The sequence below is a fragment of the Fistularia commersonii genome, chromosome 32 (assembly GCF_037954325.1).
Source record: "Fistularia commersonii isolate RoL2024-O1a breed Wild chromosome 32, RoL_Fcom_v1.0, whole genome shotgun sequence".
NCBI classification, from domain to species: domain Eukaryota; kingdom Metazoa; phylum Chordata; class Actinopteri; order Syngnathiformes; family Fistulariidae; genus Fistularia; species Fistularia commersonii.
Genome location: NC_141315.1, coordinates 2080945 through 2096801, shown reverse-complemented (window position 1 = coordinate 2096801; position 15857 = coordinate 2080945). Strand labels below are relative to the sequence as shown.

General features: G+C 43.4%; 1 pseudogene; it reads left to right on the top strand.

Moving 5' to 3' along the window:
• Positions 1–15211, top strand: part of LOC147215112 (uncharacterized) — a 32663-nt pseudogene extending 17452 nt beyond the window's left edge.
• Positions 15212–15857: the final 646 nt, after the last annotated feature.

Sequence of the window (15857 nt, the reverse complement as noted above, 5' to 3'; positions counted from 1 at the left end):
CCTTAGGAAGCTGGGAGAGAGCGCCCGTGCATGGTTTAGACAAGCCAATTAAGTGGAAAATACAAAATGTGGTGTTATCACTTTATCCTGTGCCCAAGGTTGATGTGGCCTCAGAAGCTGTGCGAAGTCAACTCATCAGCTGACAGCCGGCTGGAGGCAAAAGGCAAATCCTTCATCCGCTAGCCCTACCAAGGTGCTTCTCACCTGCCGCCCTGTATAGATTGGCCTCACTCCAGCTATCCCTAAAATTCATCACCCATGCCCCTACAGGGCAAGAGAAGCTGAGGCTTGTGACGGCGTGAGGGTGAGGGTCTGAGGCTTCAGAGTGAGGTCTGTGGCACAGGAGCAGCAAGGGCAGTGGACAATGTGGGAGTGTGCCAGGAGCCAAATAATCAGCTAGGCAGATCTCCATGCCTCAGGCTCAGCTCAGTTTCTCAGCAGGGCAACATACAACACCCTGGCGAGCTCTAAAATCCTCAAACAATGGCTTGGGGCAGAGCAATGCTGTGATCTCTGTGGGACCATCAATGCTTCACTCTAGCATGCTGTAAAATAGCAGTGTCACAGGGTCAGTGGAGATGGAGGGCCGACCAAGGGCTCAGGAAGCAAACAAATAGAGTCAATCAGAGATCCCTTGCAGGATCTACTTCTACAGCCCATGATGCATCGCAGAAAGAGACCGTCTGCCTAGCCATTGACACGAGGGGTAGAGTGGAAGATGGAAGAGGACCTGAGTAGGCAACTCCAGTTACCGCAGGAGATGTGCAATACCACCCTAAGACCATACGTGGTGCTGTGGTCTGCACCCATGAAGGTAGCAATACTGATTGAGCCAACAGTGCCATGGGAGGAGGTGGACTGAAAACTGCCATGGAGAGAAAGAAGATGTGCAGACCTGGTCACAAAGTGCAAAGAAAGTGGATCGAGTGTGAGGCTGTAACCAGTGGAGTGGGAGCCAGAGGCTTTATTGGCTGGTCAACATCATGCCTGCTCAAGGATCTGATCCTACACGGAGCCTCACTTTGTACTGTAGATCCACCAAAGGACTGTCTGGGAAACTACAGAAAGCAAGCCACTGGCTCTGGCTGAAAGAGTGAGACAAGACTTTGGGAACAACATCCATTTAAGTTTTGCTGCAGGGATCTCCCACCACCTGGAGATATTCTGGGTTTAGGGACAAAAGGTCAAGGTGCGGTGGTCCCAAGCCCAAGAGCCTGCAGCGAAAAATTATGGTATGTGGCCAGGTTTAGGCCTGCCTCAGGGAAGATGATGCCCCTGCCATATTAAGTCCACTGCAGGCACCACTGGAGGTGTAACAGGCCTAAGGCCCAGCAGGAAAGACCACTTCTCTATAATGAATTATAATTTTATAATTATGTTATTATTATCATTATTACTATTATTATTATATATCTCTATAATGAATTATTCATATACATATTAAAAACGCTATTAATAGGACAGCTTTTTGGTATTTAAGCCTTTCTCCTATCATTCCCAGAGTAGCATGGAAAGATAAGGTAGAGCTAGAAAAAAATAGTATGACAAAGAACCATATTTTCTGTGACTCATTTCTGAAAGTGAAACCCACACATCAAACATTGTACACAGAGTGAAATATTTCAAGCCTTTAATTCTTGATTTTTTTGTGATTTACAGCTTACAGATGATGAAACACAAAATTCAGTGTCTCAGAACATTTGAATATTACACAAGACCAATAATTGAATTACGTACTAAACAGAAATGTCAGGCTTCTGAAAAGTATGTTTATTTCTATGAACTCAATACTTGGTTGGGTCTCCTTTTGCATCAATTACTGCATCAATGTGAGCGTGGCATGGAGGAGATCAGCCTGTAAAACTGCTCAGGTATAATGGAGGTCCAGGTTGCTTTGATAGCAGCCTTCAGGTCTTCAGGTCATCTGCATTGTTGGGTCAGGTATCTATGTGTATTGTGTATGGATTTCACTTTCACGAATGAGTGACAAAAATATATCTCATGATATACAAATTTTTCAAGCTGAACCTGTATTATGATAGGCCCCCGCCTGTTTATTCATTTACCATAATGATTGGTATCCTACACTGTCATCTACCTCTTTGTGTCAAACTTATGAAATACATTCTGTATCAGCCCTGAAATGTTACATAGATGAAAGGCTTATTCATCCACCACACCTTACATCTTTTTAATTTCTGCCTTTGTATATCTGTGGGCCAAATGAAGTCACATATTTTTGTATGTCCTTAATTTTTCCATGGACCTATAATTTGATTACTTGGACCGCTTTTGATGGTTCCCATGGAGCTAGGTAACATTATATCCTATGATATTAATCAAATCCTCAAAAATAAAGGAGTAATTTTATTTATTTTAGAGTGAAGCCTTGACATAGTCATCAAGGCTTTAGTAATTTGCTCCAGAAACATCTCTCAATATTGATGCAAGTTATTAAGGCGAGTTGTGTTTCTATGCATCTTGGCCATGCTTGACAGATTTGTCACGCTGGCCCACATTGCAGCTCCCTCCATATGATTCACTAAAATCCATGCGGAGTATTTTACAAAAAGATTGATCTTGGCTGACAGTGCTTCTCAATGGGTATGGGTAAGCCTTCTCTGATTTGGGGAGGTACTGGTACCTTTTTGGCAGGTGGTCCATCCCCCTAACATTAGATCCACCTTTGAATCCCTACATCTTCATCTTCATTTATTAGAATCAACTGACTTTATCATTTGATTGAGAAAGTCCCTGTCACTGTTCCAGCTGACATACTCCCATCTGCTCTACTGAAAGACATGTTGCAAACACTTGCCCAAATGTTGATGCCTACTATAAACTACTATAAGCTATAAGCTGTCTGACAATGCCACCTGTTTCCATTGTTTTGCAATAAAGTTCTGATGCTCACAGTACTACCCACCATGTATTGGAAGAAGCACGGGAATCAGGATGGCTACAAAACCCCTAAACAACAACTTGACCATTGTTGTTTGCCATTTTACAAAATCCACACTAACATTTCCTAATCTGAATTTGAGGATCTGTTTTGTTTGAATGTACTATCAGTCATATCTTTCAATACATACTTAAAGTGTCATGGTTTGTCTCTCTTGGACTAAACACCCACTGCAGCCATCATTATTGAGCCATTGCATTACAGTCATTCGGCAGACACTTTTAACCAAAACGACTTACAGTGGAGATGCCCAGGATTGAACCGAGGCATGCGAGGCATGCGCTCTACCGCTGAGCTACATACGTTGTCCAAACTACTCAAATTGTAAAGCTGTACCCCCAGGTGCCTTTGTGACAGCACAATCAATCTTATGCATCTCATCATCTTAAATCTCAGAGGTCACTACTTTTAGGCAAGTCAGTTTATTAGGACATGCAGAATTATGCTAACATTCATCCCACAATGGACCTTTTAATTCTAATTCACACTTTTACATTCCAAGGAAAAAGGAAGTAATTTAAGTTTGCATTCTTGCACGTAAACTTATAGAAAAAATATTGATCACTACACTGTTGCATTTATAATTTTGTCTAAAATTTGTCGAAGTGTACTCAGTTGCTAACATTCAACTGAATTGTGCATTGAGTAACTGTGACACTGCTAGTTACGTCCAATTTTAAATGACAAGAATTTGTTCTTATGACCGTCACCAAGAATTTGCCCCCCTAACTACTTTCACGTTGCCACGAGAGGGCATCCACCACCAAGAAGAATTTTATATATTTGTGCAGTTGTGGGATGCTTGCTTTCACAAGCCATAAAGTTGTTTTTTCAGAGGACAGTCTCCATATAGCTACATTCCATTATGTCAAGTTGACTTAAGGTTGATGCCACCTCCTGACTACTAAGCATGTCATCTAAAACATCTGCAAAGGTTTATCTCTATACTTGGTCTCTCCAATGTATGACTTGCATGATTTAATTATTTGCACTCATATTTCATATGTGAAGAGAACTTGATATAGAGGGTGACATACAAGCTATGAAGTGGAGTTTCTGGACACTTTTTCTTTCATCTTTTTCTTCCCCTGTCCAAGGTTCTACTCTCCATTGCCAGGCATTTTTGAGTCAGTTTGAAATCCTCTGCAAAAAATGAACAGCAAAAGGAAATTAAACAGAAAATAAATGACAGAGAGAGATGAGACAACTGCCCAAGGGAAGCAGACATAATTTGAAATGAAGATTAAGCAGAGAAGAGTTTAAACAAGAAAAGCAAACCTGAATAAGGTGGTAGCTTATGTCCAAGTATTACGGAATGCAGATTTTCTACACAGACACAATACATACGCTCACTCAGTCCTCAGCACAATTTTCGTGTTGAGACACTCAATGTCTCCAATGTCCTTTTACATTTGACTTTCCCCACATTGCCCCCCAGCTGACTTGACAGGAAGCAGACAATGTCATTAAAAAGACTTTGCATCAGAGGTTGTCAGGTGTCCTCAGATCTGCCACTGAATGTGGCAAGGGTGTTTCAATGCCTGACACAGAAAAGGGACTCCAGCCATAATAGTGCTGCTACACTGTAGGCTATCCTGTGAGCTTTACCTCTAAATCAGGGGTGTCAAACTCATTTCTCATCCTGGGTCACATATGGCCTTGGTAGATGTCAAGTGGGCCAGACCATTAAAATAATAGCATACTCAGCAATAAATAACCCAATATCATGTCTGTTTTGCTGTAAAGAAGTACAAGGACATTAGGAAAATCTTGGGAGTTTAATGAACAATCCTTTTACAAAACATTTCATGACACACCTCGTATTTCCTTAGACAAAACTGCAATTTACTTTTATCGTTCACATGTATGCATTGCAATCATGTGATCATGCGATCCCACTGGTAGTACAAAGGCACAAAATTTTAACAAGTAATTAGTATTGAAAAATATAGTAACGCACTTTAAGATTAAACGAGACTTATAAAGAAAGGGATTTTTAAACCATTTACACGTGTGCATATAGAATCTGAATTGAATCCCTGCCTACACCCCACAAGCTAAAAAGAGTGCTATTAAATGTGTAAGGAAGAAAGTATTCACCTGTCCTATAAATGTGAAAAACTTCATACATGAAACATGGATAAACATACAATACATACTGAAAATGTATGGAGTTGCATGAACAGTAGAATTCCACCATACTCGTTTGTTGTGAAGCTGGTGACTAACGTTAAATTGCACATTTTCGCTAGCAATTAGCTAGCTGGCTTTTACCGCTGCTTCACTAATTTCTCGGCTATCGGTGAAAGTGGACTGCTGTTGCCTCAGACCCGCCAGCAATTCGTTGATCTTATCTCTTCTCAGTTGTTCTTGCAAGCTGTCATATTTTTCGCTCTGATGAGTCTCGTTGTGGCGCCGTATACTATATTCTTTTAATACCGAAACTTGTTTCAAACACACCAAGCACAAAGGTTTCCCATGCGTCTCCGTAAATAAATAGGACGTAGTCCATTTTTCTTTGAAAATTCTACACTCTTTATATACCTTTCTCTGTTTTGATAACAACATTTTTGCTAATGAGGGGGCAGCAGGGAGGTAGAGAACAGGGTAGAAAAACGTCATAACAAGCAGCAGATGGTCTATTGATAACATCTGCCGAGTGGTCTGTCTCAGTGATGCGGATTGTCGTCTACTCTGACCAAAATAGTGCGCCCCTAGCAGAAAATAATTGAATTGCATTTCATTAAAAAATTAAATCCTTGTCTTTTATGCATTTTTTCACTTTCAAATGATCCCGCGGGCCTGATTGAACCTCCTTGTAGGCTGGTTCTGGCCCGCGGGCCGTATGTTTGACACCCCTGCTATAAATGTTCTTCTCAGGATATGATCATGAAATGTATGTAGTTCAGAGGATGATTTAGGATCACATTCATATGTATCCTCAGAGCTCTTCTCCCCAATCAGCATGAATCAGTGTAGGAGTTTGCAAGAACTGCATTTTCAATGCAAAATATTTCTTTTTTTGTTTTTGAAAATAATATCGTATTGTGGTTATTTGTCTCTTTTAACTACCTATAGAACGCATTGATATTGTAAAGACTCGGAAAGAATATACTTATTGCTAAAAGTCTTTTTGCAAATCATAATTAAGTGGACTTTGATCCTTGGTTAAGAGACTTATGGTTTCATGTCTCCTAATGTGGCCTTGGATGTGACTGGTGATGGGGCTCAAGTGTACTATACTCTTGCCAAGTGATTTTTTTTGAGTTGTGTGAGAAATGTGTGTTCAAGTCAAGTCAATGTGCGTGAATAATTTATTTTCACATAGACTCCAAGAGATGTTGGTGCCTCATGTACTGAATTTAGCTCTAGATCCTCTTGAGTGTTCATGAAAAAAAACATCACAAACTGACATTGACCTTTACTTTTTACCCTTTTTCAAATATAGTCTGAGCGAGAGTGTATGTCTGTGTGTTTGTGTTTTGTGCAAAATGTAAGGCATGTGCCTCAAAACATCGCTGAAATATTGCATTTCCAAGCACGATTGATTGGCCGGGGCCACAAGAAAAACATGGCTTAAGCCTCCTTAAATGTCAGTGGAGGAATGAGACAACATCCTCAGTTTGAGTAAAGCATTGATAAATAACTTCTAGTTTTCTAAATTCTCTAGATTAGTGTTACATTGTTGAGATCTCGAAGGAAGACACTTGATTGGTTCTTGATCATCTGACATGGTGTTGTTGCTTCTTAGTCCAAAACAGAAATGCCAGCTTCCTTCGAGGGCCCCCCTGAGTACATCTTATTCTTGCATGTTTTGATACATTTAGAGGACACTTATCTGGGTGTAGTAATGTCTGTTCTCCTGATTATAAGATTCTGTATTGTTTCCCTACTAAACTATCTGCTCATGCGTGCGCAGCTGTTTAGTTAGCTGTTTGGGTATCTGTGGGATAATTTGATTGCATGTACACTTCAACAAGGTTCATACTTTCACACTTGTTTCATGGATGGCAAGAGACAGCACATTGTTTTATGTATCAGAAGGCGCTTGGTAAGATCAAGATAATGGACACATAAAAATTCAAGTTTGTTTTGCAATGAATAAATCAGCCTGAGTGAGGCAAAAGTATAATGAGATTAGAATAATGCATTGTGTGTATCCCCTTCTCCCACCCCCACCCAATCAGTCTGATTTGAAAATAAACTCTTGTTCGCTAAGCTTTTACAAAAATCTGAACAAGATGTCGGTTGGCTTTAATAGAAAACTACTTCCAAGTCTTATCTTTCGCAAGGTCAACATTGTTGTCAAAAAGTGTTGGGATAAAAAGATGCATGTGACTCCTTCACAGGTCCCTCCTGTGTGAATGTACAGTGGGGCAAATAAGTACTGTATTTAGTCAGCCACCTATTGTGTTCTCCCACTTAAAAAAGATGAAAGAGGCCTACTATTTTCATCATAGCTACGCTTCAACTTTGAGAGACAGAATGATAAAAAAAAAATCCAGAAAATCACATTGTTTTAAAGAATTTATTTGCAAATTTATTTACAACACCTGCTTTTCAATAAACAATTATGGCAGCGATCAATCTCAAAAGAAATATTAAACATGGACTTGTATTAATAAAAAAAGGAAAAATAGCCCAGCATTATCATTTGTGTTCACCTTTTGCATCCAACATTCCCCCTTCTTTATTTGTTTATGTCTTATATCTGCTGGTTGCTGTGTTTTTGATGCTAGTTGCTGGGTCTCACTATCATATACTCAAGGCTAAGGAGGCAGATTAAAATGTGTGTTTCAGCATATAACATGCAAACAGATACCTGCTGTGACCAAAATAATGGAAAAATAATAGCTTGAGAGTGAACCAGAGAAGTCAGTCATGAAGAACTGCAAGGGTCAGGAGCCTGTTCTTGAAAGGTTCATTACTTGCAACGTCATCATTGACCCTTGATTACATTTTGATTTCCAGTTCATTATTCCTTTTCCAGATCAAATACTTAACAGACAACATTTCATGGCACTAAAACAGGTCAGATCACCAAAATCAACAGTTAGGTGAAAATGTATCTCAGAACAGTGAAAACTTGTAACTGCAGAAATCGAAATGCACAGAGAGAGGTGATCATAAACTAAATAAGCTGATATCCCAAGGGTGTTCCATAGCACCTGATCTGCAAGATTTAAAAGTAAAAGAAAAATACAGAGAATGAAAGAAACCAATTGGGACCAAAGCATGACTGAAAGACCCCTCTTTCAGTTAGAATAGATACTTCAGCGTCCCACCAGCTCTCACAAGCCTTATCAAGGCCTACTTCCAAGACATTCAGCTCTGCGTGACAACCGCAGAGTACACCACAGCATGGCAGCAGCTAGAGGTGGGGATCATGGCCGGCTGCACCATCTCCCCCTTGGCCTTCACCTTGGCCATGGAGGTCATCATACGGGCTTCACGATGGGTGGTTGGCGGACAGCGAATAAGACCCGGACTGAGGCTGCCACCAGTCAGAGCCTACATGGATGACCTCACAACACTCACCTCAACCAAGGCTTGCACAGTACGGCTTATAGGCAAGCTCCAAGACAACATCAAGCTGGCTCGCATGAAGATCAAGCCGAGCAAGTCCAGAAGCATTTCCATCGTGAAGGGGAAACTGTTAGACCACCGCTTCTACATTGGCGAGGAACCAATTCCAATGGTTTCGGAGAAGCCTGTGAAGAGCCTAGGTCGCTGGTATGACGCCTCCCTCAAGGACAAGGAACAAATAGAGGAGCTCAGGAAGGAGGTTGCCAGCGGCCTGGAGAACATTGACAGAACCCTGCTTCCGGGCAAGCTATAGCTCTGGTGCTTGCGGTATGGCCTACTCCCCGCCTCCTGTGGCCACTAACCCTCTATGAGGTTCCACTCTCAAAGGTAGAAAAGCTGGAGAGAATGGTCAGCTCATATGCAAGGAAGTGGCTTGGCCTTCCCAGGTGCTTCAGCAGAATTGGGCTCTACAGCAAAGGGATGCTACACCTGCCCATCTCCAGTCTGGCAGAGGAGTACAAGTGTGCCAAAGTCAGACTGGAGATGATGCTATTGGGTTCAAGCGACCCATTCATAGCCCAAGCACCCCCATCCTGGCAACTGGGAGGAAGTGGACCCCTCTGGCTGCAGCTGAACAGGCAGGGGAGGAGTGGACTTGGGCTTGGGGCCAGTACACTAGCCTGGAGCAAGGCCAATCCAGCCCAGAGACGCAAGCTGGTGGTCCAGGAAGTTCGCCGGGAAGAGGAAGCAGGAAGGCGTGCACAAGCTGTGTCATAGGCGAAGCAAGGGCAGTGGATGACATGGGAGGGAGTCGAGAAGCGGAAGATCTCCTGGAAAGATCTGTGGGAGATGGAGGCCTTCAGGGCGAGCTTTACCATCAGGGCAGCCTATGATGTCCTGCCTTCTCCTGCAAATCTAAAGCAGTGGTATGGCGAAGACCCTACATGCCCTCTATGCTCAAGCCTAGCTACACTGAAGCACATCCTAGTGGGATGCAAGACCAGCCTCTCCCAAGGCCGTTATACCTGGCGACACAACCAGGTACTAAAATGTCTTGCAGCGGTGCTGGAAACTCGCCGGACGAGCGTAAACACCCTTCCTCCTCCGTCATCCCGTTGGCACACAACTCCATTCGTGCGGGAGGGGCAAGCCAACCTCCCCCCCACAAGAACTGACCTTGGGCCACTGGCCAGTGCGCGGGACTGGAAGCTGCTAGCGGACCTGGACAAGAGACTTTGCTTCCCAGCTGAGATCGCATCCACCAACCTGCGACCAGACCTCGTTCTGTGGTCATCCTCTCTCAGGCTCGTCTACATCATAGAGCTCACGGTGCCCTGGGAGGGTGCAGTGGAGGAGGCCTATGAACGAAAGAAGCTGAGATATGCTGAACTGGTCACAGATGCTCAGGGACAAGGCTGGAAAGCAAAGGTTCGTCCAGTGGAGGTAGGCTGCAGAGGCTTCATAGCCACGTCAACATCGAGGCTACTCAGGGAGAAGGAGTTAAAGGACATGCCCACAGACAGGCAGTCAAGGACCTCTCCAGGGCTGCTGAAAATGGGACCCAGTGGCTGTGGCTGAAGAGAAGAGATCCAACGTGGGCCTTCAGGTGAGCTGATGGCATCTAGGGAGTGAACCTGGGACGCTGGGATTCACTGCTGAACCCTCTGGAGATGTCGTGGGCCAATCAGCGAAACATCCATGAAGGAGGGCGCTCACTTGACAACCCGAAGGAGGCCATCGCTCACTTGAAACCCCACAGAGTCTCATCGGTGCCTTAGGCATGATTTCATCAAGGGATACCAACACCTAGTCCTACACAACAGATCTGAATAGGACGTATCTTTATGTAGTACCTACTTATCAGCAGCATCTTTTAAGGACAACAGACCCACGAACACATTTTCATGAAACCGGTCCCTGGTCCAAAAAAGGTTGGGGACCACTGCCTTAACATACTCCAATGATGTATACAACAACATTTAGCATGGTGTGACAACTAAGCAATAAACTGGACTGGACTAAAAACAGATGCAAGAAAGGTCAGAGCTACCTCTCACCTCTTGCATGCTACACTTGGGTCCTACAAGAGCACTTTCAGCCCCAGACTGCGACCACCAAGGAGCAGCAAAGAACGCCACAGGAAGTCCCTCTTACCTGTGGCCATCAAACTATATTTCAAATCCCTCTTCTGTAGGAAGGAAAACTGTTACAACAATAATATCAATATCATGTTCAGTTGTTACTGTACTGTAAATTTGGAGCCTTCTGGTGAAAGAATTTCCTTTGTGGTTTACAAAGTTCTATTCTATTCTATTCACCTTTTTTATCTCTAAATTAATCCTGGGCTCCAACTATGATACTGTAATCATGTTTTGGTGGTATGAAAAACGTCTGAGGTTAAAATGCTGCACAGTTTTAGAGGTTTATTTGAGTATCTTTTATCCTGGGGTTTTGCCCCTACTGTATACAGATCAGACTGACAAATGAGGAGGTGCCTTTTCACAGTTGCGGACTTAAAACTTGAAGTTGGAAGGAAATCTTAAAAGTCATTGCAGAGTCTTACTGGGGTCGCAACATGCTTGCATCATCTCAGTCACAGAGTGTAAGCTAGTAGTATGAAGTCTTGGCAGCCGTAGTTTGCTCTTTGCCTTGACTGGGGGTTTATGACAATATCAAATGTATTTGATTTTAATGCAAGCCTCTATATTATGTCACTAAGGGCTCTAACCACCTTCTCTGGGTTTAAAGACCATGACAGGGCAGTCAGGTTTGAGAGTCGAGACCAAGGTCTCTATCTGGGATCTGTTGTCACTCTCAAAGCAGGTGAAAAAGGAGTTGAGGTCATTGGGGTAGTTGCCCCCTTGGATTCTGATGAGTGAACGGATGGTGAAAGCAGTGTTTACCAAGGTGAAATTTTTGATCCTCTGTCAACCTGAGTGGAGATCCCCTTGTGCAAAGATTCACTCCACCTACAACTCAGCTTGACAGTTATTATGGCTTGTTTGACCTCTACATTTACCTTCTCCTTCTCAGCCTCAGAGCCAGTGAAGAAGATTCTTAATTCTCATTTAGTATCTTCTTTGTTAAGGGTACTTTCTTCACCTGTCTTTATGCTTCAATAAGATACATTATTTACACACCACAAGTGTAGCAAGCCTGGCACTAATAACCTGCATGAAAAACAAGGGTTAAAACATCATAACAAAACTCTGGTTCACATTTTACTTTGACTGCATAGGCTACTAGATGTTTTCTATGATAGAAAACAACCAAAATGAGCTGTAAACAATTAAAGTGTGGAAAAGAAGTGTAGAAGGGCTTTCAAGCAGGTGAGATTGGAAGCAGAAAAGTGTCAGGGGGTAATGTGAGACAACAGATTATCACTTAGAATGGTAAGTCACGCAAGACTGTTGAGATTCACTGTGGTGGCCCGTGAAAAGAGCAGCCAAAAGAAATAATAGGAGATTCAATTAGATCAAATTCTCACATTAAAATTGACTGAAGTTATTATAAAAAACACTGTAAACATACTTTCTTTCTGAATGGCAGTGCCCTGTAGAAAAGAAAGAGCAATGAATCTCCATACTGATTCAGACATCGGCTCTTCAACTAATCAGCTAAGATGACAATGCAATTGTCAAGATATGTTAATGGGTCTTCTCATTACATTTTTAGTACCATGTCTTACAGATTTCGCAAATGCAGAGGGTTGCGTCAGGAGAGCATCCGTCGTAAAACTTTTGCCAAAACCAAACATGCAAGTCAACCAAAAGTATACCATACCAGATCGGTCGCGGACCGGGTTAAAAACGACCGCCATTGGTACTGATGACCGACAGGGTACTAATGGAAATTGGGCTACTGTGGGTCGAAGAGCAAGAACAAGAAGAAGAGGAGGAGTGCGTGTTCGGAAGCAGAGAGAGAAGAGGAAAGGAAAGAGCCTGGGACTGAGAGTAGGGACTTTGAATATTGGGACTATGACAGGAAAAGGTAGAGAGTTGGTCGACATGATGCAGACAAGGAAGGTGGATATACTGTGTGTCCAGGAGACCAGGAGACCAGGTGGAAAGGTAGTAAGGCTAGAAGCTTAGGAGCAGGCTATAAGTTGTACGATCATCGTACTGACAGGAAGAGAAATGGAGTAGGAGTTATCTTGAAGGAGGAGTTTGTTAGGAACGTCCAAGAGGTGAAAATATGTCAGATAGACTTATGAGTCTGAAACTGGAAATCGAAGGTGTGATGCTCTATGTTGTTAGTGGCTATGCCCCGCAGGTGGGATGTGAATCTGAAGAGAAGGAGAAGTTCTGGAATGAGTCAGATGAAGTGATGCAGAATATTCCCAGAAATGAGAGAGTGATAATTGGTGCAGACTTCAATGGACATGTTGGTGAAGGCAATAGAGGGGATGAAGAAGTGATGGGCAGATTTGGTATCCAGGATAGGAATGCAGAGGGACAGATGGTGGTAGATTTTGCAAAATGGATAGAAATGGCTGTCGTGAACACCTTTTTCCACAAAAAACAGGAACATAGGGTAACTTATAAGAGCGGAGGTAGGAGCACGCAGGTAGATTACATCTTGTATAGACTAGGTAACCTGAAAGAGATCAGTGACTGCAAAGTAGTTGTGGGTGAGAGCGTAGCCAGACAGCATAGGATGGTGGTTTGTAGGATGACTGGTGACAAGGAAGATGAAGAGGACAAAGCCGGAGCAAAGGACAAAATGGTGGAAGCTGAAAAGGGAGGAGTGTTGCATGGTTTTCAGAGAGGAGTTGAGAAAGGGTCTGGGTGGTCAGAGTGAGCTTCAAGATGATTGGACAACTACAGCTAGTGTTATCAGGAAGACCGGTAGAAGAGTACTTGGTGTGTCATCTGGAAGGAAAGTAGACAAAGAGACTTGGTGGTGGAATGAGGAAGTGCAGGAGTGTATACAGAGAAAGCGGTTAGCAAAGAAGAAGTGGGATACTGAGAAAACTGAAGAGAACAGACAGGAGTTCAGAGAGATGCGGTGAAAGGTAAAGATGGAGGTAGCAAAGGCAAAACAAAGGGCGTTCGATGACTTGTATTCTTCGGTTGGATAGTAAGGAGGATAAGAATGATCTATACAGGTTGGCGAAACAGAGAGATAAAGATGGAAGGATGTACAACAGGTCTGGGTGATTAAGGACAGAGAGGGAAATGTATTGACTGATGCTAGAAGAGTGATGGGAAGATGGAAAGAGTACTTTGAAGAGCTCATGAATGTGGAAAATGAAAGAGAGGCAAGAGTAGATGAGGTGACTATTGTAGACCACAAAGTAGCACAAATTAGTAAAAGTGAAGTGAGGAAGGCATTGAAGAGGATGAGGAGTGGAAAAGCAGTCGGGCTTGATGATATACCCGTGGAGGTGTGGAAGTGTCTAAGAGAGGCAGCGATAGATTTTCTGACTAGATTATTCAACAGGATCTTAGAGAGTGAGAAGATGCCTGAAGAATGGAGACAAAGTGTAATGGTGCCTATTTTTAAGGATAAAGGGGATGTGCAGAATAGAGGGATAAAGTTGATGAGCCATACAATGAAGTTATGGGAAAGAGTAGTGGAAACTAGACTGAGAGCAGAAGTCAGCATTTGTGAACAGCAGTATGGCTTCATGCCTAGTGCGTTGAGAATGCAAATAGAAAAGTACAGAGAAGGTCAGAGGGAGTTGCATTGCGTTTTTGTAGACCTAGAAAAAGCACATGAAAGGGTGCCAAGAGGGGAGCTCTGGTATTATATGAAGAAATCTGGAGTGACCGAGAAGTACTTTAGACTGGTGCAGGACATGTATGCTAGCTGTGAGACAGTGGCGTGGTGTGCAATAGGGGTAACAGAGAAGTTCAAGGTGGAGGTAGGACTCCATCAGGGATCAGCTCTGAGCCCCTTCTTGTTCACAATGGTGATGAACAGTTTGACAGATGAGGTTAGACAGGAATCCCCATGGACCATGATGTTTGCGAATGACATTGTGATCTGTTGTGAGTGCAGACAACAGGTTGAGGAAAATCTAGAGGTGGAGGTATGCCCTGGAAAGGAGAGGAATGAAGGTTAGTTGCAGCAAGACAGAATATATGTGTGTAAATGAGAGGAACTCGTTTGGAACGGTGAGGCTACAGGGAGTGGAGATCAAGAAGCTGGAGAATTTCAGGTACTTAGGGTCAACAGTCCAGAGCAACGGAGAGTGTGGAAAAGAGGTGAAGAGACAGGTCCAAGCAGGTTGGAATGGGTGGAGAAAACTGTACGGTGTACTATGTGACAGAAGACTATCGGCCGGAATAAAAAGAAAGGTGTACAAGACAGTGGAAAGACCAGCGATGATGTATGGACTAGAAACTATTACAATGACCAAAAGACAGCAGGCAGAACTAGAAGTTGTAGAGAGGAAGATGTTGAGGTTCTCTTTGGGAGTGACCGCGATGGAGAGGATCAGGAATGAGTCTATCAGAGGAACAGCACAAGTTAGATGTTTTGGAGAAAAGGTCAGAGAAGCCAGACTGAGATGGTTTCGGTCATGTACAGAGGAGGGATGGAGAATATATTGGTAGACGGATGCTGGAATTGGAGCTGCCAGGCAAGAGGTCTCAAGGAAGACCAAAGACAAGATATATGGAAGTAGTGAGAGAGGATATGAAGGTAGTTGGTGTGAGAGAGGAGGATACAGTGAATAGGGTTAGATGGAGAAAGTTGACTCGCTGTGGCGACCCCTGACGGGAAAAGCCGAAAGAGGAAGAAGAAGAAGAAGAAGAAGAAGAAGAAGAAGAAGAAGAAGAAGAAGAAGAAGAAGTCTTAAAGATTTCACAAGTGTGGTATGAATGGCAAGGGTTATATTTCCATCCATACACCCATCTCACCCCACTTATCCAGAGTAAGGTTGCAGGGGCGGCAGCCAGAGCACTGAGGCCCAGACTTCCCTCTCTCTTGCCACATGGTTCAGCTCTTCTAGGGGGACCCCAAGACATTCCCAGGCCAGCCTGGAGACATAGTCTCTCCATTGTGTCCTGGGTTCTCCTTGCGGTCTCCTCCCAGATGGACATGCCCAAAATACCCCCCCCTAGGAGGTGTCTAGGAGGCATCCTGACCAGATGCCCAAGCCACATCATCTGACTCCTCTCTCGGCTCAGGAGCAGCAGCTCTACTCCAAGCTCCCCGCGCATGACCAAACTTCTCACCCTATCTCTTAGGGAGAGTCTGGCCACCCTGCGGAAGAACCTCATTTCGGCTGCTTGTATCCAAAATCTCGTTCTTTTGGTCACTACCCACAGCTTATGACCAAAGGTGAGGGTGGGAATGTAGATCGACTGGTAAATTGAGAACTTCGCCTTCTGCTTAGCTCCCTCTTTACTACAACCATTAC